Source organism: Phascolarctos cinereus, unplaced genomic scaffold (assembly GCF_003287225.1).
Source record: "Phascolarctos cinereus isolate Bilbo 61053 unplaced genomic scaffold, phaCin_HiC Scaffold_2;HRSCAF=192, whole genome shotgun sequence".
NCBI classification, from domain to species: domain Eukaryota; kingdom Metazoa; phylum Chordata; class Mammalia; order Diprotodontia; family Phascolarctidae; genus Phascolarctos; species Phascolarctos cinereus.
In genome coordinates this window covers 353,072,237-353,099,895 of record NW_027555625.1, presented here as the reverse complement: position 1 = coordinate 353,099,895, position 27,659 = coordinate 353,072,237, and the positions used below count along the sequence as shown (strand labels likewise).

General features: G+C 37.7%; 1 long non-coding RNA gene across 1 annotated transcript in view; it reads right to left on the bottom strand.

The window, feature by feature from the left end:
• Window positions 1–2,020: 2,020 nt before the first annotated feature.
• LOC110203055 (uncharacterized) overlaps window positions 2,021–27,659 on the bottom strand; it is a 213,270-nt gene continuing 187,631 nt past the window's right edge. The window contains exon 4 of the long non-coding RNA XR_013484371.1: window positions 2,021–2,266. This is a non-coding gene — a long non-coding RNA (uncharacterized LOC110203055). The remainder of the gene's footprint in view (window positions 2,267–27,659) is intronic.

Here is a 27,659-nt window from a genome sequence, read left to right as displayed (position 1 = left end):
CTTGACTCTCTGGCAAGCCAGTTCAATTCTACACCCTTCTCTTCTCTTGCATCCCTGCCTCTTTTGTCGGATTGCCGATCTTGCTCTGCCAAGTCTCATCCTTTGGTCCCTCCCACCATCTGCTGCCTTTGCTCTTATACACATGCTGCCAAATGAAACTGGAGAAAATCACAAAACTCTGCTAACCAAGTCCACTAGAACTTTTTATTACATTACCCCAATGTGGCCCTCCAGGTAATCCTTTTACCCCTCCTCCCCTACACTTACTTTCCTGCTCACCACAGAGGCTCTTTCCATCCTTCCTCAAATTTCCCGTTTCTCCCCCTCATCCCTCCAATTGAGGATCTGGCCAAATATTTTACTGAAAAAATTGAACCTTAGAGATCCCTCCTTCCCAACCTCTTTATCTCACATCACCTGAGTGTCTTCTGCAACTGTCTCCTCTTTTATCCCTGTCTCACATGAAGAAGCAGTCCTTCCCCTTGCCAAGGCAGATCTCTCCCCATGTACAAATAATCTCATTCTATCTTATCTTCTCCAGCAGATTTGCCCCCTTTATCATCCTCACTCTATTTCTTGCCTTCAGTCTCTTCGTCTTTTCCTGATGCTTTGCTACTGCCTATAAATATGCCCATGTTTCACCCATCCTCAAAAAACGCTCACTTGATCTTCCCATACCCACTACCTCAATATTCTCTTCTCTCTAGGTTTTCAAGACACTTCTTTCCCAGGGCCCTCCTCCTACCTATATAACAACTCCTTCTCAATTTCTTTTGCTAGAACTTCATCCAAGTCACACCTGTTAACTTTGGGCATCCACAAGGGCTCTGCACTGGGCCCCCTCCTCTTCTCCCTTTGTACTATTTTACTGGATGATCTCATCAGTTCCCTTGGATTCCATCATCATCTCTATGCTGATGACTTTCAAATCTACTTAGCCAGCCCTAACCTTTCTGATGTCCTCCAATCTGGAATCTCCAACTATTGGATATCATAAATGTGATGTCCTGTAGTTATTTTAAGCTCAACATATCTAAAACTAAACTCATTCTCTTTCCCTCCTTGACCCTACCTTTTTCCTACTTTCTCTACTACTGTGGAGTATGCCACCATCCTCCCAGTCATCCAGGCTCATAACCTGGCTGACATCCTTAACACCTCACTCTCTCTCACCTCCCCCAATCTTTGGCCAGGGTCTGTCAATTTTATCTTCATAGCATCTCTCATATGTGCTCCCTTCTCTCCTCTGCCACAGCCACTACCCTGGAGCAGGCCCTTATTATCTCATGCCTGGACTACTGTAATAGCCTGCTGGTTGTTCTCCCTGCCTCGTCTCCTCCCACTCCAGTCCATCCTCCAGCCCACATATCAAAGTGATCTTCCTAAAGCACAAATATGATAATGTCACCTCTTTAACCAATGAACTCCAGTGGTTCCTTCTCACCTCAAGGATCAAATATTAAATCTTTGTACTTACCCAGCTATGAGTGCTGGGATGGAAGGAGGACTGGTGAGTACAGTCCCCTCCAGGATTCCTGGACCCATTCACTAATCAATGGATAACCAATAGGTGGAAATTGTGGTTCACCAGCTTTAGCTGGGGCTGATGAAGTAAGTGGCCCCTTCTTTACAATGAGTTCTCCCTTCAATGATAGTTTCAGGGACTAGGCTGGAAGCACGTGTCCTGGACTATTCCCTGGGCTTTAGGGTTCTGGATCCTGGATTGTCTCCATAAAGTCTGAAAAAAGATAAGGATCAAGGTGGTGGTGGTTTGTTTTTCCTGACATCATAGTCATTATCTTCATCATCTTCATCATCATCAAGACCAATCTTAAATATAAGTAGCTCCTTACATAGTAGGATGGGAACAACTTTGGTGAAACCCTCCCTGTGCCCAAATATCACTCGTTCTGGTCTTTTAAAACTATTGCCTCCATTAGAAACAGTGTGGTATGGTATAACAAAGTGGGATCAAACTCAAATTAGTGGGCAGCATTTTAACTAGAAAACAAACTACAAATTAACATTATCTATGTTGTGTTGTATTTTTATTTATTTTGTTAAACATTTTCCAATTACGGGGTTCTTGCCACATTCAGTAGTCTTGCAGGTGCATGAAGTCCTGGGGGACAGCAATTTGGCACTTCTGATGTGCGGGGCACTGGCCTAAGAGTCAGAAGCTTAGAGTGGGAGCTTCAGCTTTGATAGCTGCTGGCTCTGTAACCTTGAACGGGTTGCTTCCAGTCTCTGGCCTTTGGTTTTCAACCTGTAAAATGGCAACAATGGTGGTTACACTACATATCTCATTGCATAATTGCAGAAAAAAAGAGCTTAGAGTTCCATTTTTAAAGATTCATTTCTCAGGCTTAAGCTGTAAGAACTGAGAAGGCTTAGGACCCTGTTTTGTGCTTCATTCTCACCCCACAAGCTTTACAGCAAGTGGCCTGTCTCCCTCTGGGAGCATGGAGTACACATTCTACAGCTTTTATCCACCTGCACCAGGAAGTCTGCTTAGAAGGAAAGCAGAGAGCAGATAACCCTTTTGCTAGGATCAACAATCCTACCCAACTCTGCTATGGTGTGGCTTTACCTACAAGTTCTGGACTTCAGATGATGGTCTAAAGAACAAGAGAGCACCAAAGTCCAATCCAGCCAGAAATGTCTATGTGTCCAGGAAGTTATATACCCTGAGCCTTTTTAAATTTCTTTTTTGTAAATAAGAAAACTGAGGTCTGAAGAGGCAAAAATGAATCATTAGAACTTGGTGGAGAATCTGCAGCCATCCTCATTCAATACCTCAGCAGCAGCTCTACCACAGTAGCCTCCTAGTTAGGGTTCCTTGCCTCATTTTTTCTCATTCCAATCCATTTTCCACATATGCAACTGAGAACTTTTTCTAAAGGACAGGTCTGACCATGCCATTCCCCTTCTTACAAGGCTCCAATGTCTCTCTCTTGTCTTTACAACAAAATATAAACCCCTCTGTTGAGTATTTAAAGCATTGTAAAATATGGCTCCAACTTACATTCCCAGACTAATTTCACATTATTCCCAATGTGGTATAGTGAAAAGAGCAGGGGCTCTGGAATCAGAGATTGTTGTTTTTCAGTCATGTCTGACTCTTTGTGACCTCATTTGGGGTTTTCTTGGCAAAGATCCTGAAGTGGTTTGCCATTTCCTTCTCCAGTTCATTTTACAAATGAGGAAATGAAGGCAAACAAGGTTAAGTGATTTGTCCAGAATCACACAGCTAGTAAGTATTTGAGGCTGAGTTTGAACACAGAATCAGAGGGCTTGAGTTCAAATCCTCTAAACTCTTTGGGCTTCAGTGGAGCAGTACTAGAGGACATCTAAGATCCCTCCTAGCTCTTAAGTGTCTTTAAATCTTATACTACACAACTCTCAGAATCGTCATGAGGAAAATACTTTGTGAACTTTAAAACACTATAGAAATGGGCATCATTTTATTCTTGCAAGACAAATGAGAGCTATGTACATTCGTGACAATTTCCTGATCCACCAACCTGGTGACCTTGTAACAAGAGGGTCCTTCCTGAAGTGCTGAGACTCTTGGCTTTTCTCAGCACATCCCACTCCCCACCCCAGCCTGACCCTCTGATAGGGGCTCCTCAACCCCCAGAATTAGCTTTACAAGATGAAACTCATAGTATGGATAATGAGATCTCATTATCCTTTACATGTTCCATTACAATTACACAATGAAATAAAATGTCCACAAAACCCTGATCGAATTTGCTTTGACAGAGGCAAGGGGGAGATGGTAGAGCCTGAGACGTTGAAGATGAATCCAGGGTTCTCTGAGCTTCTGTATTAAATGTGTTTAATGATCATCCAGTAATGTAATTAGATATTAAAAATCTCATTGTGTAATCATAAAATAACATGGAGTGAATAATAAAATATCATAGTTATAAAATCATCTAAATGTAATAAAATTGTGTTATTACAAAAGCTTAAAATTTAATGATGGCTTTTCTGTGTGCCACTTATGACATAATGAAAAGCACCAAATAACATACAGTAATTAAAAAAGAGAGGCGAGTCTATAAGGATCGTGGGATTTAAGGGTTTTCTTCTAGGTGGCTTTTCCCATTGGACCTGAAACAATCTGGTGCCAATCCTGGGTTTTGGCAGGGCCGAATCTCTCTTCCCAGAAAGAATGAAATTGATGTGATAGAGATCCTGATGGTGGCTTGATACATCAATCATATGGCATCAATTGGCCTAACTCATAAGACCAAACTCACAAGTTTGATCCCTGTGAGATCCAGGGAGTTTCAAAAAGTATGACTTAGACTGAGCCCAGACTGAGTCCTAATCCTGGTGCTAAACTAAGTCCTGAGCCAAGTTCTAGACCCAACTACAATTAATCCAGTAGGGGACTGTTCACTCTGTCAGTCCATTTGACAATATGTGCTAGGATTACTGGGCAGACTGGTCATCCAAGGATCATCTCTGCCTCCGAAGAATTGAGTAACATCAGGTCAGAGCTGGCAGAAATTGGGTTTAAGCCAATATTTTACACCATATGCCACAATAAACTCAAAGTAGTTTTGCTACCTGAATAGTAAAGGTTACACCATTAAAAAAAAATTAGAAAAGAACTGGAACTTTTCACAGTTACAGCTAGGGGGTGGTCTCTGTCTCTCTCTGTCTCTGTCCTTCTCTCTCTCTCTCTCTCTCTCTCTCTCTCTCTCTCTCTCTCTCTCTCTCTCTCTCTCTCTCTCTCTTCCTCTCTCCCTCTCTCTCTTTCACATACTTACATACACACACACTATGATTTTAATTATATAAAATTGAAAAACTTTGAAATGAACAAAATCAGCACCACAAGGAAACAGTTGACTGGAAAATCTTTCTTCATATCAAATATCTCTGATAATGGTCTGACATCCAAAATAAAAAGGAAACTAACACAAATATATAGACCAAGATCAATTCCTCAATCAATATAAGGATCAAAGAATATAAGCAAACTATTGTCAAAAGAAAAATTGCAAATTATTAACAAACAGGGAAAGAGTCAATATAATGTAATAGGCAGAGAACAGCCTTCAGCAAATCCCTCCCAGTGCTGTAGGAAACTCCTATAACAACTGTCAACAATTTGCATTTAAATATCCATAAAACTGTCCCCCCATACCCTTCTAGTTTTCTTATATATTCATTACTCCTCTCCATGAACACCGTAATCCAGGCATCCTTTCCAATTCACAGTTCCTCACACCCAATGCTTTGTGTTCTTTTCCTCTCCTTTTTCACGGGCTGTCCCTTATGCATGGAATATATCTCCTTCTCACCTCTGCCTCTTGGAATCCCTTATTTGCTTTGAGATTTGATTTTAGTGCTTTTACATAAAACCTTTCCTGATTCCCCCAGATGTTAGTGTTCTACTACCCAAAATAACATTGCATTCATTTTGTACATAATTATGTATATACTTCCATATAGTTACATTGTCTTCCCTATTGGAATATAAGCTCCTTGAACTTCTGATTAAGATGGAGCCATGAAAGGTCATAAAGGAGCAGAGTTTTCCAACATATACTCCAGCAAATACTTTTTTTCCCCACTTAATAGTGTTTTATTTTTTCCAATTATATGTAAAGTTGTTTTCAACATTCATTTTTATAAAATTTTGAGTTCTAATTTTTTTCTCCCTCTCTTCCCTCCCCCCTTCCCAAGACAGCATGCAATCTGATATAGGCTATACATGTACAATAATATTAAGCATATTTCCACATTAGTCACATTGTGAAAGAAGAATCAGAACAAAAGGTAAAAGCCAAGAGAAAGAAAACAACAATAACAAAGGTGAAAATAGTATGCTTTGATGTGCATTCAGACTTCACAGTTCTTTCTTTGGATGTGGATAGTAATTTCCATCATAATCCTTTTGGAATTGTCTTAGATCATTGTATTGCTGAGAAGAGCTAAATCTATCAAAGTTGATCACCACACAATGTTGCTGTTACCGTGTACAATGTTCTCCTGTTTCTACTCATTTCACTTAGTATCAGTTCATGTAAGTCTTTCCAAGTTTTTTTTTTTCTGAAATCCACCTACTCATCATTTCTTATAGTCAATAGTATTCCATTGCACCCATATACTGCAACTCATTCAGCCATTGCCCAATTGATGGGCATCCCCTCAATTTCCAATTATTTGCTACCACAAAAAGAGCTGCTATAAATACATTTGTATATGTGGGGCCTTTTCCCTTATCTCTTTGAAATATAGACCTAGGAATGGTATTGCTGAATCACAGGGTATACCCAATTTTGTAGCTCTTTGGGCATGGTTCCAAATTGCTCTCCAGAATGGTTGGATCAGTTCAAAATTCTACCAACAATAAGTATGTTAGTGTCCCAATTTTCCCACAACTTCTCCAACACCCATCATTTTCCTTTTCTGTCATATTAGCCAATCTGATAGGTGTGAGGTAGTACCTCAGAGTTGTTTTAATTTGCATTTCTCTAATCAATAACAATTTAGAGCATTTTTTCATATGACTATAGATAGCTTTAATTTCTTCATCTGAAAACTGCCTGTTCATATCTTTTGACCATTTATTAATTGGGGAATGACTTGTATTTTTATAAATTTGACTCAATTCTCTCTAAATTTTAGAAATGAGGCCTTTATCAAAGATACTGGCTGTAAAAATTGTTTCCCAATTTTCTGCTTTCCTTCTAATTTTGGTTACATTGGCTTTGTGCAAAAATTTTTCAGTTTAATGTAATCAAAATGATCTATTTTGCATTTTATAATGTTCTCCATCTCTTGTTTGGTCCCTTCTCCATAGATCTGGCAGGTAAACTATTCTTTGTTCTTCTAATTTGTTTATGTCACCCCTAATATCTAAATCATATACCCATTTTGACATTATCTTGGTATATGGTGTAAGATGTTGATCTATGCCTAGTTTCTGCCATATTCTTTTCCAGTTTTCCCAGCAGTTTTTGTCAAATATTGAGTTCTTTTCCCAGAAGCTTGGGAGTCTTTGGGTTTATCAAACAGTAGATTAGTAATAGTTGCTGACTACTGTGTCTTGTGTACCCAACCTATTCCATTGATCCACCACTCTAATTCTTAGCCAGTACCAAATATTTTTGATGATTCCTGCTTTATAATACAGTTTTAGATCTGGTGGCTAGACCACCTTCCCTTGCATTTCTTTCCATTAATTCCCTTGATATTCTGGACTTTTCATTCTTCCACATTAATTTTGTTATTATTTTTTCTAGCTCTATAAAATATTTTTTTGGTAATTTGATTGGTATGACACTGAATAAGTAAACCAATTTAGGCAGAATTGGCATTTTTACTATATTAGCTCAGCCTACCCATGAGCAACTGATATTTTTCCCAATTACTTAGATCTGATTTTATTTCTGTGAAAAGTGTTTTGTAATTGTGTTCATATAGTTCCTGGGTTTGTATTGGCAGGTAGCCTCCCAAATATTTTATATTGTCTACACTTATTTTTAATGGAATTTCTCTTTTTCTCTCTTTTTGCTGGGCTTTGTTAGTAATACATAGAAATGCTGATGGTTTGTGTGGGTTTATTTTATATCCTACAGCTTTTCAAAGTTGTTAATTATTTCAAGTAATTTTTTAGTTGATTCTCTAGGATTCTCTAAGTATATCATGTCATCTGCAAAGAGTGATAGCTTTATTTATTCTTTGTCTATTTTAATTGCTTCAATTTGTTTTCCTTCTCTTATTGCTAAAGCTAACATTTCTTGTTAGAGAGAGAGAGAGAGAAAGAGAGAGAGAGACTTGACCTCTCTAGGCCTGGTTTTCCTCAACTGCAGAATGAGGGTGTTGGACTAGATTACCTCCAAAATACCTTCTAGACCTGTGATCCCATTATCTAGTGCAGAGGAAGGAAACCTGTGGCCTCAAATCCTCAAGGCCACAGGTTCCCCATGCCTGAAGTCCACGTGTCTAGAGGTTACATGATACTTGGAGTAAGGAGACCTGAAATCAAATCTTGCCCAGGATACTAAGTATATGATTATGCCAAACCATTTAATGTCTCAGAGCCTCCATATGTTCATCTGGAAAATGGGGATAAGTGATTTTTATAGAAGACTGAATGGCCTCTAATATCCCTTCCAAGTAAAAATCTATAATCTACTGATCAGGCTGTTATGAGGAAAACATTTTGTTCATCATGAAATTCTCTATACATGAAAGTTGTTTTTAATTACCTTTCTGCCTCCCAGACTATGAGTGGGCCATGTAAAGCTAGCATTTCTAGTACAATATTGAATAGCAGTAACAATGATGGATATCCTTGTTTCAACCCTGATCTTGTTGGAAATGTTTCTAGCTTATCCCCATTACATATAATGCTTGCTGGTGGTTTTAGATAGATCCAGCAAATACTTTTAAAATACAATAATTATTAACACTAACTAGAATAATTATCAAGATATCCAAACATAAAAAGAGTAAGCTTATCCATCCAGCCCAGGAGTGTACACAAAGGTAGACTGCAAGTTTTGAGAGATGGGGTGCTGCCAGGGAAGTAAGTGAATGCTCTGGAAAACAGACATGAAAACTGCCAGCACTTTAATGAGGATGCTCCATAAAGACTTAAAGTTCACAATATTATGACCAAGATCCTCAAAGTGGTACCAAAGCACATGGTATTATGACAAGCAATATTCAATGGGGGTCTAAAGTCCACAACTCTGACCAGAGACATTCTAGGGGGACCTAAACATTTGTCAGCATTCTAAACACAGATATTCCAGGGGTGTAGAAGCCAATGGCAAAAGCATAAAAAATGAGTGACAGGACCAAATAGGATCTAACCAACCCATGCAGGTGTACAGGAGAGAACATAACCTGGCAATATGACACAATGTACCAAATGAGGAGCTGAGGCTGGAAACATGAGAAAACAAGAAAATATGAAAAAAATGAGGAAACACAAGGGGTTAAAAGAAGCCCAAGAAATAAAACTAGAAAAATAGAGTAACTCAATAATTAGAAGTAGAGTTTTAGAGAAAAAAAAGATGGCTTAAATACAAGAATTACAAGAGAACTTGGGAGAAATGAAACAAGAGGGTTTTTTTTAATTAAATAAGAGCTTTGGGCTGGTGGGGGGAAGGAGAGGATGAAAAAAACAGTTTAGAATGAAAGATAGAAAACTATGTCAACTAGTAGACTTCCAACAACAAAGAAAAAGAAAAAAACAGAAACAAAATGGACTAAACAAAATTCAGCTATTCTAGGAGACAACAAGAAATCATGACAGTTAAAAGATTGAAAAAATAGAAGAAAATATAAGGTATCTATACCAAGAACAACTGATCTGCAAAATAGCTTTAGGAGAAAGAATTCATGATTCACCATGAAAACCATGCTCAAACAAAAAACCTGGTTACCATATTTCAAGAAATCACAAAGGAAAACTATACCCATTAGAACCAGAAAACAAAGTAACAATACAAAGAATCCATTAGGGACGTCTTTAAACAAATTCCAAACTGAAAATATCTAAGAATGTCATAGCCAAATCGAAGACTTTTCTTTTCAAAAGAAAAAAAAAATACAAGTAGCCAAAAATAAAGAATAAGGAACCATGGTCAGCATCAGACAAGAATGTGCTTCAATAACTAAAAAGGAGAGAAAATCTTGGAATACAGTATTCCAAAAGGCTTACAACCAAGAATAACTTACCCTGAAAGATTGTGCATAATTCTAATGGAAGGGAAATGAATTTTCAGCAGAAGAGAAGACTGTCAAAACCTTCTCGATGAAAAGACCAGAGCTGAGAAAAATTTTGAAATGCATACAGACAGGAGTGAGGTAAAACTGCAAAGTCAAATACATTTGAACTGAAAGGGACTAAGAGCTAAAAAACTGCTTAGTAACATGCACATTCCAGATGGAGGATACCATGAAACTCTAAGGAGTTTGTGGGGTTTCTCTCTTTCTCTTTGCTGCCACAAATCAAGCCCCTACCAATTGCATCACAATTTGTTGGGAAACAAATGAGTAGTTCCCCAGTTCCATTTAATACCAGGTAAGTTTTTAAAAAGGATAATTACTTCAATGATATAGTAAGAATGGATGTCCAAAAAGTTTCACCAATACCTTGAGTATATATATTCTCCCACAATACCCTGGTCTTTTGGAGTGTGAGGGATTAGACTCGACTTAGCTCAGTTTCTACACAGCATTCTTTCCACCAGATGATTCCTTCTGCTGGGCTGATGTTCTAAAGCTTATTCCTGAAAGTCATTCACTTGTCCTCAGAACGTCAATACTGTTAGCTGTAATACTTGGTCTGAATTTCAACTCCCATATTCCTGTGGCTTACTCTGCAGACTTTTTGAAACTCCTAAGGTAAAAGACTCCATTCCTTTCATTGAACTCTATAAAAAAGGAGTTAAGAAGATACCTCAGGAGCAAATTAGTCCATAGCTAAAGGTGACAGGTGTTTTTAAATGCAACCACAGACAACCAAAGAAGCTCCTCTTTACCATTTGTTTAGCCAACTGGAATGGTCCATCCTGATGGTCCATGTTTCAGTCTCTCTGAGGCATTTCCCTTAAACAACATAATCATTCTCCCAGAAACAGGTCCCTAATGTCTGCCACATAAAGATGCCATCTGTCCTCTATATACAGAAAGAGACCCTCTGAAGTAAACTGATATGATTTCTATCTAGGCCAGATATCCATTACAATTCTAGTAGGAAAATAAGAAGCCTTCAGAATCTACTCACCCTCAAGTGTCATATTGGAAGTTAAGAAAAGCAAAAAATCTGGAGATGTTTTTTTTCTACTGGAAAGTTTTAAGAAAGGCAAGAAAAGGAGGTGGAGAAGGAGTACACTAGATTGGGAATGAGAAAGACTAAGGAAGAACTTGCTACTTGTCAATTGGGGTACAATGAGGCATCTCATGAACCTCATTCTTTTCTCCATTGGATAAAGGAAGGTTAAACATAAACATATGCAAAGAGTTTGGTGTAAAAAGACCCTGCACTCAAATGGGAAACAGGTGAAGAGTGGGAAAAAGGGGTAAGGGAATTTAAGGAGAACAATAGAATCCCAGATGGAATAGAAAGAAGCAAAACAAACTTCAGCTTCTGAGGGTGGGATGTAAAGGAGGATTAAAAGGAAAGAAAGTGTAAGATTGAGTGATTGAGCTATGGGTGAGATCAAGAGAGAAGAGGAGATGGAATAAAAGCAGATTCTTTCAGATATAGTTACTAATGTCGATAACATTAACTTTCACCAACTTCTTTGTAAATAGGAGGTGGGAGAAAGAGGGAAAAAATAAAAGGATGTGACTGAAGAAAATACATTGATCAGTCAAGAAGCAAACATTTATTATGTGACAAGCACTATAATAACACTAGAAAAACAAACCCAAAGGTGAAACTGACAAGTCTTCCTAAATTAATATCACAAGTATTCAGTGCTGTGCCAATCAAACTACTAAAAAATTATTTTATAGAGCTAGAAAAAATAATAACAAAATTCATCTGGAAAAGCAAAAGGTCCAGAATATCAAGGGAATTAGTGAAAAGAAATGCAAAGGAAGATGACCTAGCCATACTAGATCTAAAAGTATATTATAAAGTGGCAATCATCAAAACTATTTGCTACCGACTAAGGTATACAGTGGTGGATCAGAGGAATATATTAGGTACACAAGACACAGTGGTCAACAACTATAGGAGTCTACTGTTTGATACACCCAAAGACTCCAGCTTCTGGGATAAGAACTCACAATTTGACAAAAATTGCTGGGAAAATCAGGAAACAGTATGCAGACCAATATCTTATACGGTATACTAAGATAAGGTCAAAATGAGCATATGACTTAGACATAAAGGGTGATATCATAAGCAAATTAGGAATACAAGGGATTCTTTACCTGTCAGATTTATGGAGAAGGGAAGAATTTATGACCAAACAAGAGATAGAGAACATTATGAAATGCAAAATGGATAATTTTGATTACATTAAATTGAAATTTTTTTGCACAAGCAAAACCAATGTAACCAAGATTAGAAGGAAATCAGAAAACTGGGAAACAATTTTTACAGCCAGTATCTCTGATAAAGGCCTCATTGCTAAAATAGAACTGAGTCAAATTTATAAGAATAGAAGTAATTCCCCAATTGATGAATGGCCAAAAGATATGAACAGGCAGTTTTCAGACGAAGGAATCAAAGCTCTATGAAAAAATGCTCTAAATCACTATTGATTACAGAAATGCAAATCAAAGCAACTCTGAGGTACTCACACCTCACACCTATCAGATTGGCTAATATGACAGAAAAGGAAAATGATGGGTGTCAGAGAAGATGTGGGAAAATTGACACACAAATGCATTGTTGGTGGAGTTGTGAACTGATCCAACCATTCTGGAGAGCAATTTGGAACTATGCCCAGAGAGCTATAAAATTAAGCATACCCTTTGATCCAGCAATACCACTACTAGGTCTGTATCCCAAAGAGATCATTAAAAAAGGGGGAAAGCCCCACGTATACAAAAGTATTTATAGCAGCTCTTTTTGTGGTGGCAAAGAATTGGGAATTGAGGGGGTGCCCATCAATTGGGGAATGGCTGAACAAATTGCAGTATATGAATGCAATGGAATAGTATTGACTATAAGAAATGATGAGCAGACAGATTTCAGAAAAACCTGGAAAGACTTACATTAACTGATGCTGAGTAAAGTGAGCAGAACCAGGAGAGCATTGTACACAGTAATAGCAACATTGTGCAATGATCAGCTTTGATAGTTTTAGCTCTTCTCAGCAATACAAAGATCTAAGACAATTCTAAAACTCATGATGGAGAAAATGCTATCCACATCCAGAAAAAGAACTGTGGAGTCTGAATGAAGATAGAGGTATACTGTTTTCTCTCTTTTTTATTTCTTGTGGTTTTTCCCTTTTATTCTGATTCTTCTTTCACAACATGACTAATATGGAAATATGTTTAACATGATTGTACATATATAACTTATATCACATTGCTTGCCATCATAGGGAGGGGAAAGGAAAGGAAGGGAGGGAGAAAAAACTTTGGAATTCCAAATCTTGTAAAAGTGAATGTTGAAAACTTCCTTTACATGTAATTGGAAAAAAATAAAATACTACTAAGGTTTTTTTTTTTACATGAAACTGTCCCTGACTTCAAGGAACTTATATTCTAATTGGATAAACAACAAATAACCCAAATCATGAATGTGAATGGGATGCACTCATCAAAAAAAGAAATAGAAGGAGATAGCAGAGTGGCTTGGAAAGCATAATGCAACAATATGTTGTTTATAAGAAACACAAAACAAAAAGATTCCCACAGCGTACAGAAGAATTTATACTCAGGTGAACTCAAAAAATCAGAACAAAGTAAGTAAAAATGTTGTTGTCGTTCAATCATTTTCAGTCATGTTTGACTCTTCCTGACTCCATTTGGGGTTATCTTGGCAAAGATACTAGAGTGATTTGCCATTTGTTCTCCAGCTCATTTTATAGATGAGGAAACTGGGGCAAACAGGGTTAAGTGACTTGCCCAGAGTCACAGAGCTACTAAGTGCCTGAGGCCCGATTTGAATTCAGGGAAATGAGTCTTCCTGACTTCAGGCCCAATACTCTATCCACTTTGCCACCTAGCTACCCAAGTAAAAATAGACATAGTTAAAAGGGATAAACAAGAAACTATAGTTTTCCTTAAAGTTATCATAGTTAATGAAATAACATAGCTAAGATGGTGGACTGAAAAGGTAGTTGCTCTCACTCTCCCCTATCAACCTCTGAAAACCCAGAAAATATCACCCCAGAAAAAAAAACCTGGAATACCTGGACTAGAAGAAAGACGGGAGCAGCAGTGCAGCAGCCCAGCAAAGGGTCTCCCAGTGCCTCAGCAAAAATAAGGGAGGCAGAACTACAAGAGGCCCCAGGTGGATAAGTACCCTTCGGTATTCATCTGAAAGGAGGTGAAGAATACAACCTAAAGGCTTCCGAAAGCCCCAGCCTTGATGATTCCAAACCAACACCAGGTGAGCTGTCAGCCTGCAGCCTCCAATTGTGAAGAAATCCTGAAGCCCAGGTGGTAGAACAGGCAAACACCAACACCTGGACCTCCGAGTGCCTCAGTGAGGGTGGGGGGGAACTGGTGGAAACCAGCTCAGAAAACCACCAGGTGCCTCGGCACTCTACCACAAAGGAATCTCCCAGTGCATTAGCAGAAAGGGAGACAACACTGCAGGGGGCCCCAGGCAGATAAACACCCTGCAGCACCCATCTAAAAGGAGCTGAAGAAAGCTAAAGGAAAGGAAAAGCAGGCAACCTAGAATTGCCTGAAAGTTCCAGCCTTGCTGATTCCAGCCCAACACGAGGTAAGCTGCCAGAAACCTGCAGTCTCCAATTGCCAGCATAAGAGGCCCCAGCAACAGTGACCAAGACCTAGGCTCCCAACACAAGAAGCTTGGGTCAGTACCCTCTGTTCCCCAGCAGGAGAGCTCAATCTCTTTAAAGGCCAGGGAATAAAGAAACACCATGAGTAAAAAGAAACGTACCATAGATTCATATTATGAGAAGAGTGAAGATCAAGACAGAAATTCTGAAGAGGACAACATTGTCAACAAACCCACATCTGCAACAACAAAAGGGAATATGAACTGGTCTGAAGCCCAAAAAGCCTTCTTAGAAGAGCTCAAGAAGGATTTTAATAGTCAAATGAGAGAGGTAGAAGAGTCCTTCAAAAATACAATTGGCCAATTGGAAAAAAATACACTGAAGAAAACAAGTCCCTAAAAAACACAATTGGCCAATTGAAGAAGGAAGTACAAAAACTAACAGAAGAAAACAATCTGTTAAAAACTAGAATTGGACAAATGGAAACTAATGTCTCTATGAGAGAGCAAGAATCAGTCAAACAGAAACAAAAAAATGAAAAAATAGATGAAAATAAAATACCTCATCAGTAAAACAACCGACCTGGAAAATCGACTCAGGAGAGACAATTTAAAAATTATTGGACTACCTGAAAAATCACGATGAAAAAAAGAGCCTGGACAGTATCTTTCAGGAAATCATAAAGAAAAACTGCCCAGAAGTCCTAGAACCAGAAGGGAAAATAACCATAGAAAGAATGCACCGATCACCACCTGAAAGAGATCCCAAATTGACAACCAAGGAATATAATAGCAAAATTCCAAAATTACCAGATGAAAGAGAAGGTGCTGCAAGCAGCCAGAAAGAAACCATTGAAATATCATGGAACCACACTAAGGATTACACAGGACCTTGCAGCTTCTACATTAAAAGACCACAGGGCGTGGAACATGATATTCTAAGGCAAAGGAGCTTGGAATGCAGCCAAGGATCAATTACCCAGCAGCAAAATGAGCATCATGGATATTCAATGAAATAGGAGACTTCCAAACTTTCCTGATAAAAACCAGAGCTCAACAAAAAATTTGATCTTCACGTACAGGACTCAAGAAGGACTTAAAAAGGTAAATGGGACAGAAAGATACAATATGTTGTTAATAAGAGGGGGGGGTGTTTAAACCCCTACAAGGGAATACGAACCCTTGAGAACTCTATTGTTATTACACCTTGTTAAAGGAGTATACATAAAGAGGGTGGATATTAGTCGACTTTGATGTAATGATAAAAAAAATCTAATCAAGTGGGTTAAATGGATCCAAATAAGTGGATCAATCTGATCTTAGAAAATGTACTGAGAAAGGAGGAGGCAGACAAAGGTAAATAAATTACAGGAAAAGACACAAAATCCTATTACAGCAGAGGGAAAGAAGGGGGGAGCATTGTTTGAACCTTACTCTCATCAGATTTGGCCCAAGAAGTGTATAACAATCAGTTAGGTATAGAAATCTAACTTGCCCTATAGGCAGTAGGAGGGAAAAGGGGAAAGAAAAGGGAGGGGAAGAAAGGGAGGGGGGAAAGAAGGGAGGAAGAAGAAGAGCTAGAAAGGGGAAGAAAAGGGAAAGGGATAATAAAAGGGGAGGGACTGAAGGAGGCGTGGTCAAAAGCAAAACACTAGTGAATGGGGGAAAGGGAAAAGGAGAAAGAAAAGCATAAATGGGGGGGGATGGAGAAAAAGACACAGATAGTAATCATAACTGTGAATGTGAATGGGATGAACTCTCCCATAAAACGGAAATGGATTGCAGAATGGATTAAAAACCATAATCCTACAATATGTTGTTTACAGGAAACACATTTGAAAAAGAGTGACACATACAGGGTAAAGGTAAAAGGCTGGAGCAGAATATATTATGCCAGCTGAAGTAAAAAAAGCAGGGGTAGCAATCCTGATCTCAGACAAAGCAAAAGCAAAAATAGATCTAATCAAAAGAGATAAGGAAGGAAACTACATCCTGCTAAAAGGCACCATAGACAATGAAGTAATATCATTACTAAACATATATGCACCAAATGGTATAGCATCCAAATTCTTACAGGAGAAGTTCAGGGAGTTACAGGAAGAAATAGACAGCAAAACTATACTAGTGGGGGACCTGAACCTCCCCTCTCGCACTAGATAAGTCTAACCACAAAATAAACAAGAAAGAAATTAAGGAGGTGAATAAAACATTAGAAAAGTTAGGCATGATAGACCTCTGGAGAAAACTGAATGGGGATAGAAAGGAATATACTTTTTTCTCACAGTACATGGCACATACACAAAAATTGACCATGTACTAGGGCATAAAAACCTCACAATCCAATGCAGAAAGGCAGAAATATTAAATGCATCCTTTTCAGATCATGATGCAATAAAAATTATATGTAATAAAGGGCCATGGAAAGATAGACTAAAAAATAATTGGAAACTAAATAATCTAATCCTAAAAAATGATTGGGTCAAACAACAAATCATAGAAACAATCAATAATTTCATTCAAGAGAATGACAATAATGAGACAACATATCAAAAATTGTGGGATGCAGCCAAAGCAGTTCTTAGGGGAAGTTTTATATCTCTAAATGCTTACATAAATAAAATAGAAAAAGAGGAGATTAATGAATTGGGCATACAACTAAAAAAACTAGAAAAAGAACAACTTAAAAATCCTCAACTAAACACCAAATTAGAAATATTGAAAACCAAAGGAAAAATTAATAAAATTGAAATTAAGAAAACTATTGAACTAATAAATAAAACTAAGAGCTGGTTTTATGGGGAAAAAATAGATAAACCTTTGGTTAATTTAATTAAAAAAAGAAAGAAGAAAACCAAATTACTAGTATCAAGAATGAAAAGGGTGAAGCTACCACCAAGGAAGAGGAAATTAAAACAATAATTAGGAATTATTTTGCCCAACTATATGCCAACAAATTTGACAATCTTAGTGAAATGGATACATATTTACAAAAATATAAATTGCCCAGATTAACCGAAGAGGAAGTAAAATACTTAAATAACCCCATCTCAGAAAAAGAAATTGAACAAGCCATTGATGAACTCCCTAGGAAAAAATCTCCAGGGCCAGATGGATTTACATGCGAATTCTATCAAACATTTAAAGAACAATTAATTCCAATACTATATAGACTATTTGGGGAAAATAGGTGAAGAAGGAGTCTTACCAAATTCTTTTTATGATACAAATATGGTGTTGATACCTAAACCAGGAAGAGTCAAAATAGAAAAAAAATTATAGACCAATTTCTCTAATGAATATAGATGCAAAAATTTTAAACAAAATACTAGCAATAGATTGCAGCAACTTATCACAAGAATAATACACTATGACCAGGTAGGATTTATACCAGGAATGCAGGGTTGGTTCAATATTAGGAAAACTATCAGCATCATTGAGCATATCAACAACAAAACCAACAGAAACCACATGATCATCTCAATAGATGCAGAAAAAGCTTTTGATAAAATACAACACCCATTCCTATTAAAAACACTAGAAAGCATAGGTATAAATGGAGTCTTCCTTAAAATAATAAATAGCTCTATCTAAAACCTTCAGCAAGCATTATATGTAATGGGGACAGGCTAGAAGCATTTCCAATAAGATGGGTGAAACAAGGATGTCCATTATCACCACTGTTATTCAATATTGTACTGGAAACCTTAGCTTTAGCAATAAGAGAAGAAAAAGAAATTGAAGGTATTAGAATAGGCAAAGAAGAAACAAAGCTATCACTCTTTGCAGATGACATGATGATATACTTAGAGAATCCTAGAGAATCAAGTAAAAAACTACTTGAAATAATAAACAACTTTAGCAAAGTTGCAGGCTATAAAATAAACCCACATAAATCATCAGCATTTCTATATATTACCAACAAAGCCCAACAGCAAGAGATAGAAAGAGAAATCCCATTTAAACTTACTGTAGACATTATAAAATATTTAGGAGTCTACCTCCCAAACAAACCCAGGAACTCTATGAACACAATTACAAAACACTTTTCACACAAATAAAATCAGATCTAAATAATTGGAAAAACATCAGTTGCTCATGGGTAGGCCGAGCTAATATAATAAAAATGACAATCCTACCTAAGCTAATTTACTTATTCAGTGCCATACCAATCAAACTACCAAAAAATTATTTTATAGAGTTAGAAAAAATAATAACAAGATTCATTTGGAAAAACAAAAGGTCCAGAATATCAAAGGAACTAATGAAAAGAAATGCAGGGGAAGGTGGCCTAGCAATTCCAGATCTTAAATTGTATTATAAAGCAGCAATCATCAAAACTGCTTGGTACTGGCTAAGAAATAGGGAGGTGGATCAGTGGAATAGGTTAAATATGCAAGACACAGTAGTCAATGACTATAGTAATCTATTATTTGATAAACCCAAAGACCCCAGCTTCTGGGATAAGAACCCACTCTTTGAAAAAAACTGCTGGGAAAACTGGAAAAGAGTATGGCAGAAACTAGGCATAGACCCAAATCTCACACCATATACCAAAATAAAGTCAAAATGGGTTCATGACTTAGATATAAAGGCTGATACCATAAGTAAACTGGGAGAACAAGGAATAGTTTACCTATCAGATCTATGGAGAACAGAAGAATTCATGACCAAACAGGAGATAGAGAACATTATGAAAAGCAAAATGGATAATTTTGATTACATTAAATTGAAAAGTTTTTGCACAAACAAAGCCAATGCAACTAAGATTAGAAGGAAGGTAGAAAATTGGGAAAGAATTTTTACAACCAGTCTCTCTGATAAAGGCCTCATTTCTAAAATATATAGAGAATTAAGACAAATTTATAAGAACAAAGCCATTCCCCAATTGATAAATGGTCAAAGGATATGAACAGACAGTTCTCAGATGAAGAAATTAAAGCCATCTATAGTCATATGAAAAAATGCTCTAAATGTTATTGATTAGAGAAATGCAAATCAAAACAACTCTGAGGTACCACATCACACCTATCAGATTGGCCAACATGACAAAACAGGAAAATGATAAATGTTGGAGAAGATGTGGGAAAATTGGAACACTAATACATTGTTGGTGGAGTTGTGAAATGATCCAACCATTTTGGAGAACAATTTGGAACTATGCCCAAAGGGCTACAAAAATGTGCATACCCTTTGATCCAGCAATAGCACTTCTAGGGCTATATCCCAAAGAGATCAAACAAATGGGAAAAGGACCCACATGCAAAAATACATAGCAGCTCTTTTTGTGGTGGCAAAGAATTGGAAATTGAGAGGATGCCCATCAATTGGGGAATGGCTGAGCAAGTTGTGGTACATGAATGTAATAGAATACTATTGTGCTATAAGAAATGATGAACAGGCTGACTTCAGAAAAACCTGGAAAGACTTATATAGTCTGATGCTGAGTGAAGTGAACAGAACCAAGAGGACTTTGTACACAATAACAGCCATGTTATGCGCGATGATTAATATTGTTAAACTGAGCCTTTCTCAGCATTACAAGGATCTAAGACATCTCCAGAGGCCTCAACATAGAAAATGCTGTCCACATCCAAAGAAAAAACTATGGAAGTCAAATCGCTCTCACTTATTTTTACCTTCTGTTGAGTTTTGTTTCATCTTTCTGATGGTTCCTCCTATTGGTTTTAATTTTTACTTACAACTTCACTAAAGTGAAAATATGTTTAATGGGTATTTAAATGTAAAGCCTATATCAGATTGTTCGCCATCTTGGGGCGGGGAGGAAGGGGGAGAAAAATTTTCAACTCAAAAGAATATGGAAGTGATTGTTGATAAATCAAAATAAATTAACAAAATTTTTTAAAAATGAAATAACATAAATAAAATACTAAAAGACATATTATTTATATTATGGGGAGAAATGCACATCAAAACTTAAATAGTTGGGGACTTCAATGTGCCCATTTCAGACCTAAACAAATCTAACTTTAAAATGAGAAAGAAGTTAAGGAGGTTATTATCACATCAGAAACAAATTAGAGGAGAATGGAACATTCTCATCTATGGATTGAGAAAATGTTCCTGACCCAACAAGGGACAGAGGTGATCACAGGAGATAAAACTCATTTTGTTTACATAAATTCAAAAAGGATTTGCACAAACAAATTAATACCAATATAAATAAGAGGAAAACTATTAACTAGGGGGGAAATCTTTTAGCTCACCTTTCTCACTCAGATCTGATATGTATCAGTTAATAAGGATTTATTAAGTGGTTATCATGTGCCAGGCACTATGCTAAGCAATAAGGATACAAAGAAAGGCAAAAAAAACCCAGCCCTGTTCTCAAGGAATTCACAACAGGAAATAATCAACAGAAAGAAGGCCTTAGAATTAAGAGGATTTGGAGAAGGCCTCTAGTAGAAAGTGGGGTTTAATCAGGACTTGAAGGAAACCAAAGAAGCCAGGTGACAGAAATGAGGAGGGAGGGCATTCTAGTCATGGGGACAGCCAAAAAGAAAATGTTCCAGAGCCAAGAGATGGAATATTTTATTCATGGAAAAAGAAGGAAGCCAGTGTCATGAGTATGTATTATAAAGCATAAGAAGACTGGCAAGGTGGGGAAGGGCTAAGTTATAAATGGCTTTGAACACCAAAAAAAAAAAATGGTTCTATATTTTATTCTGGAGGCAATAAGGAGCCACTGAATTTATTGAGTAGAGGGGTGACATGGTCATACCTGTGTTTTAATAAAATCATACTGGTCGTTGAATGAAGACTGAGCAGGAACAGAAAGAAAACTGTGGCTGGTAGACCAATCACCAACTTATTGCAACAGTCCAGGAATAAGGAGATGAGGACCTGCACCAAGGTGGTAATATCATCAGAAGAGAGAAGGGGTCATCTTTGAGAGATGTTGTAAAGGTGAAATCAACAGGTCTTAGCAACAGATTGGATACAAAAGGTGAGAGATAGTGAGGAGTTGAGGATAATATGAAAGTTGCAAGCTTAGGGGACTGGGAGGATGATGGTGCCCTTGATAATAATAATAATAATAATTTGGAAGGAGGAGTAGGGTTTAGGAAGAAAGATAATGAGTTCGGTTTTGAACATGTTTAGTTTAACATTCTAGTGGACATTCATTTCAAGATCTGTGAAGAGTAGTTGGGAATATAAGACTAGAGTTCAGCAGAGAGGTTAGGCCTGGATGGGTAGATTTGAAAATCATCTGCATAGAGATAATAATGGAATCCATGTGAGCTGATGAGATCACCAAGTGAAATGGTACAAATGGAGAAAAGAAGAGGGCCCAGGACAGAGCCCTGGGTATACCCACAGTTAGCAGGTAAAACTAAGCTAAAGTTCTGGCAAAGGGGAATGAGAAGGAGTGATAATTGAATCTCTTCCCTTAAGAACTGCCTATTCATATCCTTTGACTATTTATCTATATTTGAATCAATCTTCCATATATTTTGGGTATATGTTATTAAAGTAGTAGAAGTCTATACTACTTCGCTAGTAATAAGATAAATGCAGATTAAAACAGCTCTGTCATTCTAGCTCACACCCATCAGTTTGGCAATGATGACTCCAAAAATGACAACTGTTACAGCAGATGTGAGAGGACAGACACATTAATTCACTGTTGATGCAGATGTAAAACTAGCCTAGAAAGCAATCTGGAGCCATACCCAGAGTCACTAAACTATGTTTGCCATGTGCCCCAAGTGGTATGACTTCTCAGCATATGACCCAAAAAAAGCTCAGAGAAAGAAGAAAAAGACCCATATGCACAAAATATTTCACAGTAGCATTTGCAGCAAAAAATAGGAAAGTTAATTAGAGCCCAACAATAGGGGAATAGCTAAACAAATTATAATATATGCATGTAATGTAATGTTACTACATCATTAGAAATAGTGAAAGGAGTAGGTTCAAAGAAACCTAGGAAAATTTCATAATAATACCTAACATTTATAGAAAGCTTAAGGAATTACAATGTGCTTTACATATGTTACCTCATTTGATCCTCACAACAAGGGTGGAGGAGAGGTTGGGTGTTGTCATTATCTTCATTTTACAGATGAAACTGAGAAAAGTTAAGTGACTTGCCCAGAATCATGCAGCTAATAAAAGTTTCTAAGGCAAGATTGGAATTCAAGCCTTCTTGTCTCTAAGTCCAGGGCTCTATCCATTGGGCCACTTGTAAGAACCAATGCAGAGTAAAGAAAGTAGAACAAGGAGAACTAAATGACCACAACTTTGTAAAGAAAAACAACTTTGAAAGACTTAAGAAAGCTAACCAATGTATTGATGAATCACAACTCCAGAAAACTCATCATAAAACATGTCTCCCACCTCTTAGTGGAGATATACATTTTGAGATATGACCAACGCATCACAAATTTATTTTGCTTTACTATTTTTTTTTGTTACAAGGTAGGGCTTTGATTAGGGATGAAGGGAACAAAAGTAATGAAAAAAAAATAAAAGAAATAGAAGTATCAATAAATCACTTCAAAAACACCCAAAAGAGATCAGATGCAAGTTCAGAAGGAGATACAGACTACTAGGTCAATGTTGGCACTTCTACATTAACCATAGATGTGTGTGTGTGTGTGTGTGTGTGTGTGTGTGCGTGTGTGTACGCACGTGCACATGCACACGTTTTATATATATATAATGTATATATATGTGAGTTATATAATATATTCAAAGTTTAATATACAAACCTCTTTTTCTAGTCTTCTTTCAATGTAGAAACATTCATGTTTCTATATAATTTTCTCATTTGTAATAAAAAAAGAAAAATGGATAGAAGACAGCATAAGTCAGTTAGGAGACACAGACAAGAAGGGCAAGTTTGGAACTAACGTGTTGAATTTAGCATATGCCTTAGCTTTAGTCCTCTATCTCTTTTCCGCTTTGTGTCTACAACCCTTGAGAATGTCATCTATGCTTAATGCCTCCACTTTTCCTCTCCCTCTTTTCTAAACCCTCTACAATCTGGCTTTTACACTCATCCTTCAACTGATATTACTCTCTCCACAATTAACAATGATCACTTACCTGAAAAAATGCAACGGCCTCTTCTCAGTCATCTTACTTTTTGACTTCTCTCCATCCTTAGGCTTTGTCAGCCACTATTTCCTCCTGCACAGTTTCTCCTCTAGGTCCTGATGACGTTGCTTCCTCTCGGTTCTCTTCCTAACCATCTAGCTGTTCTTTTGCAGTATCTTTTGGATACTCATCTACATCATATTCACTAATGGCATGTCTCCTGAAGTTCCCTATTCTCTTTTCATTCTGCTATCTCATTTGGTGATCTCAACCACTCCCATGAGTTCAATCATCCTCTCTAGGCTAATGGTTCCCAGATCTCTAAAAGCTTTCCTGAGCTGACCACTTTTTGGACATCTTTAAGTCGATACCCTGTAGGCATCTCAAATTCAACATGTGTGGATTAGAACTTGGCATTTTGCCCCCAAATTCTCCCTTCTTTGGAACCTCCCTATTATTATACCTCTGTCTTCCCACTTATCTGTGAGAGAAATGATAATTAATAATCAATTACTATGGGGGAGGGAGATCCAGGTTTTTTTTTTCCATTTCTATTTCCTCATTCAATGTCCAGCCTCTCAAGGGCATTTCTGATCTTGCCCAAAGATCATCTTATCCAAGTGGAACTCTCACCCTACCATTGTTCATTGTTCATTGACTGGGTGGAGGTGGATTCCTTTTGTACAGACTGCTGAAGGGGTGTGGTCTGGCTTGAGATGGTCTCGTTGCCCAAGAGTGACATAATCAGAGGTAGGTACCCAGCCCCTCATTAGAGTAGGTCTACCTCTCATTAAGTTGATTTTTCTCCTACTAGGAACACCCACTCTTCCAAGAGTATGTACATGTTCATTTGTCCCCAAGGTTCTCTTTGGTTTGCAACAGAAAGCCACTGATCTCAATCTATTAATTATTTGCTAGCCATAATTAATAAATTGATTATTAATTATCCTGAAACTATGTCTCTCAGACTTTTCATTCATCACAGAGAGGCTCCCAGCCTCAGGGTCATCCTCAACTCCTCACTCCCTCTTGCTCCATATATATAATTGGTTGCCAAATGTCATTTCTACCTTCACAATATCTCTTATATAATCCCATCTTCTCTCCTCTGACACAGCCACCATCCTGGTGCAGTCCCTCATCATCTCACATTTAGATCATTCACTGCAATAACCTTCTTGTTAATCTCCCAACCTAAGGCGTCTCTCTACTCCAATCCATCCTCCATTTAGTTGCCAAAGTGATTTGACATCTGACCTCCATTTTGGGGAAAGCAGTTGGGTGGTTCACTGGATAGAGCAGTGGGCCTGGAATCAGAAGACCCCTCTTCATGAGTTCTAGTCCCAGATATTTACCAGTTCTATGATCCTGCGTAAGCCACTTAATCCTGTTTGCCTCAGTTTCCTCATCTGTAAAACGAGCTGGAGAAACATATGGCAAACCACTCCAGTATCCTCAGCAAGAAAACAACAAATGGGATCACAAAGAGTTGGACATGACCAAAAAATGACTGAACACTGCTCCCTCACCTCTGCCTCTTAGTTTCTGGCTCCCTTCTGCAGAAAGCCTTTCCTGATTCCCCCAGTTGCTAGGGTCTTCTCCTCTCATATTACCTTCCGCGTACTCTGTCTCTATCTTGTATGTATCTAGCTGTTTATATATTGTCTCTGATATTAGAATGTGACATCCTTGAGTGTAGAAACAGCTCCTGCCTTTCTCTGAATCCCCACAGCTTCTTGAGTCATTGACTTTAAAAAATACAATTTGTATTCTACCAGTGCCTATATTTAGATCCCACAGTCTAATAATCACATAGTAAGCCCTTGATAAATGCTCACGATTGATTGATTGATGGTTTCTAGTCCCCTCCTCATGCTGGCCTCCATCCTCTGGACTTTTATCTCACTTGTCAGTTGTCCATCTGAAAGCAAGGTGTGCACCAAATACTAGAAAGTACAACAGAATAATACGTGTCCCCTTTGCTCCTTGTGGGAAGTTGGAGGGTAAATGGCTGGCTAAATGTGGAAATGCTTTTTAATCTCTTAAAAAAACGAAGGTTTTTTTGCACCCAAGGTATTCCCTTTTGCTAAGGAAATGAGTAAGTACAAGGAACGAGGCCTGGGCTGCTCCAGAAGAGGCAAACGGCAGCACTAATTAAGTATTGTTTGCTAATCAAGCATTTGTTATGGTAAAAGCAGGCCTGAGGAAATAGCACAGATCACCAGTAGAGCAAAAATCAGAGACTCTCCACAGCTCCTTGCATCCAGAGGAGATTGGACGCAGGGTGCAGGGGGAAATGGGGCCTTTGAATTTTAAATGGCCAATTTTCTCGATGAATCAATTTCCTTTCGCTGATGAGAAAGCTTAGATGAAAGTGGTCTTAAGGCTAATTGAAAGCTCTGATACTCTATCTGTCCGTGCTTTCTTTGCAAGGCCTCCTAACATTTCCTTTGCTATTCATGTTTTTCTTTCAATACTCAAAGCATCATGGTTTTGTAGGGCTGAGTCCTCCCTGCACAATTACCAATCTGAATCCCTCCATGAACTGTCAGCCACAAACACCTCATCACACTGTGGTGGCTTTAAGATTCTCTCCAGTCCTAAGGATGCTAGCTGACAGTCACACAGTTGTTTGCTGTACCTGTACTACAAATCTTCCCCCTTTGGTGGGAAGCTTTTCTGGAGCTTATACTTCATTGCCATGACCTTCGAGAAGGTCATCTCCAGTGTTTGAATGTAGCTTGGAGTATGATTTTAGCGGGTGATACATAGTTATAGTATCCCAAATAATAGGCACCATCTAAAAACTGGAGCAGAAGGAAGAAAGAAGAAAGGAGGAGGAGAAAGGAGAGGATGTGGAAGAGAAAGAAAAGGATGAACAAGATTGAGGAAGGCCACTCCAGTGGGAGAGGCAGTTTAATTTAACTAGATTATCATTTTCACAGTCATGACACACAGGTTTTGATTGGCAAAACTCAGGAACACCATAGGCATGTTCTACTTAATGTTGTCTTCACCAATCTCATTTATTTTATTAATATTCTACAACCAAACCCAATCTTAACATAGAGAAAACCCCAACATCATGTTGTGCGGCCAATTACCCAAGACACAAATTGGTTGGTCAACAATGATCCAAGCTGGTTCTTAAGTCCCAGCAGCATTTACTCCCCTGAGCATTAGTCTGTTGATTGCCACCATATTGTCTACTGCATGTGCATAAATACTGACATATTGAATTAATTTATTGAGTGAAATCAATTTACCATGACCTCTAATAATAGAGAGAAAAGCACATTTCTACTGTTACATTTATAATACAGAAAACATTTAACTTTTGAGTTTAAATGGTGCTGAACAATTTCCAAGAGTACTTATTTATCTTCAGTCTAATGTTTATTTTATTGTATGTACTTAATGTTCATTATTGTAAAGATTATAGAATCTCGTGTCACTGTAAAAATCAATTTTAAGTTCTTACAATCTGAATTTTAGCCCCCTAGGAACAGATCTGTGTAACAAACTAAGTCATGTAATGTTGTTTCACCTAAATCCAAAATATAACATTAACTACCTATGGGGGTAGAGCCTTGTGCTTGGTGATGGGGGAGAGGAAGAGTTTAGTTAAGACATTCTACCACACTGGCCTCTCTATTCAGTTCAATTCAACCAGCATTTATTAAGCACCTATTGTGTTCCCAGAGGCTCTCTACTCCTTAATGTTAGAGATACAAATTTAGATAAAACACTTTTCCTTGTCTTTATAGAGCTTACACCGGAGTTAGGGGAGGAAGGAGGGTTAAAATACCATCACAAATACCTAAGATTCAAAATAAAACATTAATGCATTTGACAGGCATAAACCAAATGTTATTGAAGGTCAAGGAGATTTGTGCCCAACTAATCTATTGACATTAAACAGGTTCTGACAGGGTTCCTTGAATGTACAATTCTGGGTTTAATCAAAATTAGTCCAACATCCTGTTTAGAGCAACTGTACCTCCTGCAGGATTCGAAGTAGGCAAAAGCCTTAAGAACGTAACAGTGATGAAGCTTTCTCCACGGGAGCTGTTTGTCCCCTGTTTACATGGGAACTGAATGCAACCTGAGGAGCTGAAGCTAGAGCTCCTGGATCCAATTACTGCTAAGTGAAGATTGGCCATAATTCAAGCCTGGCTGG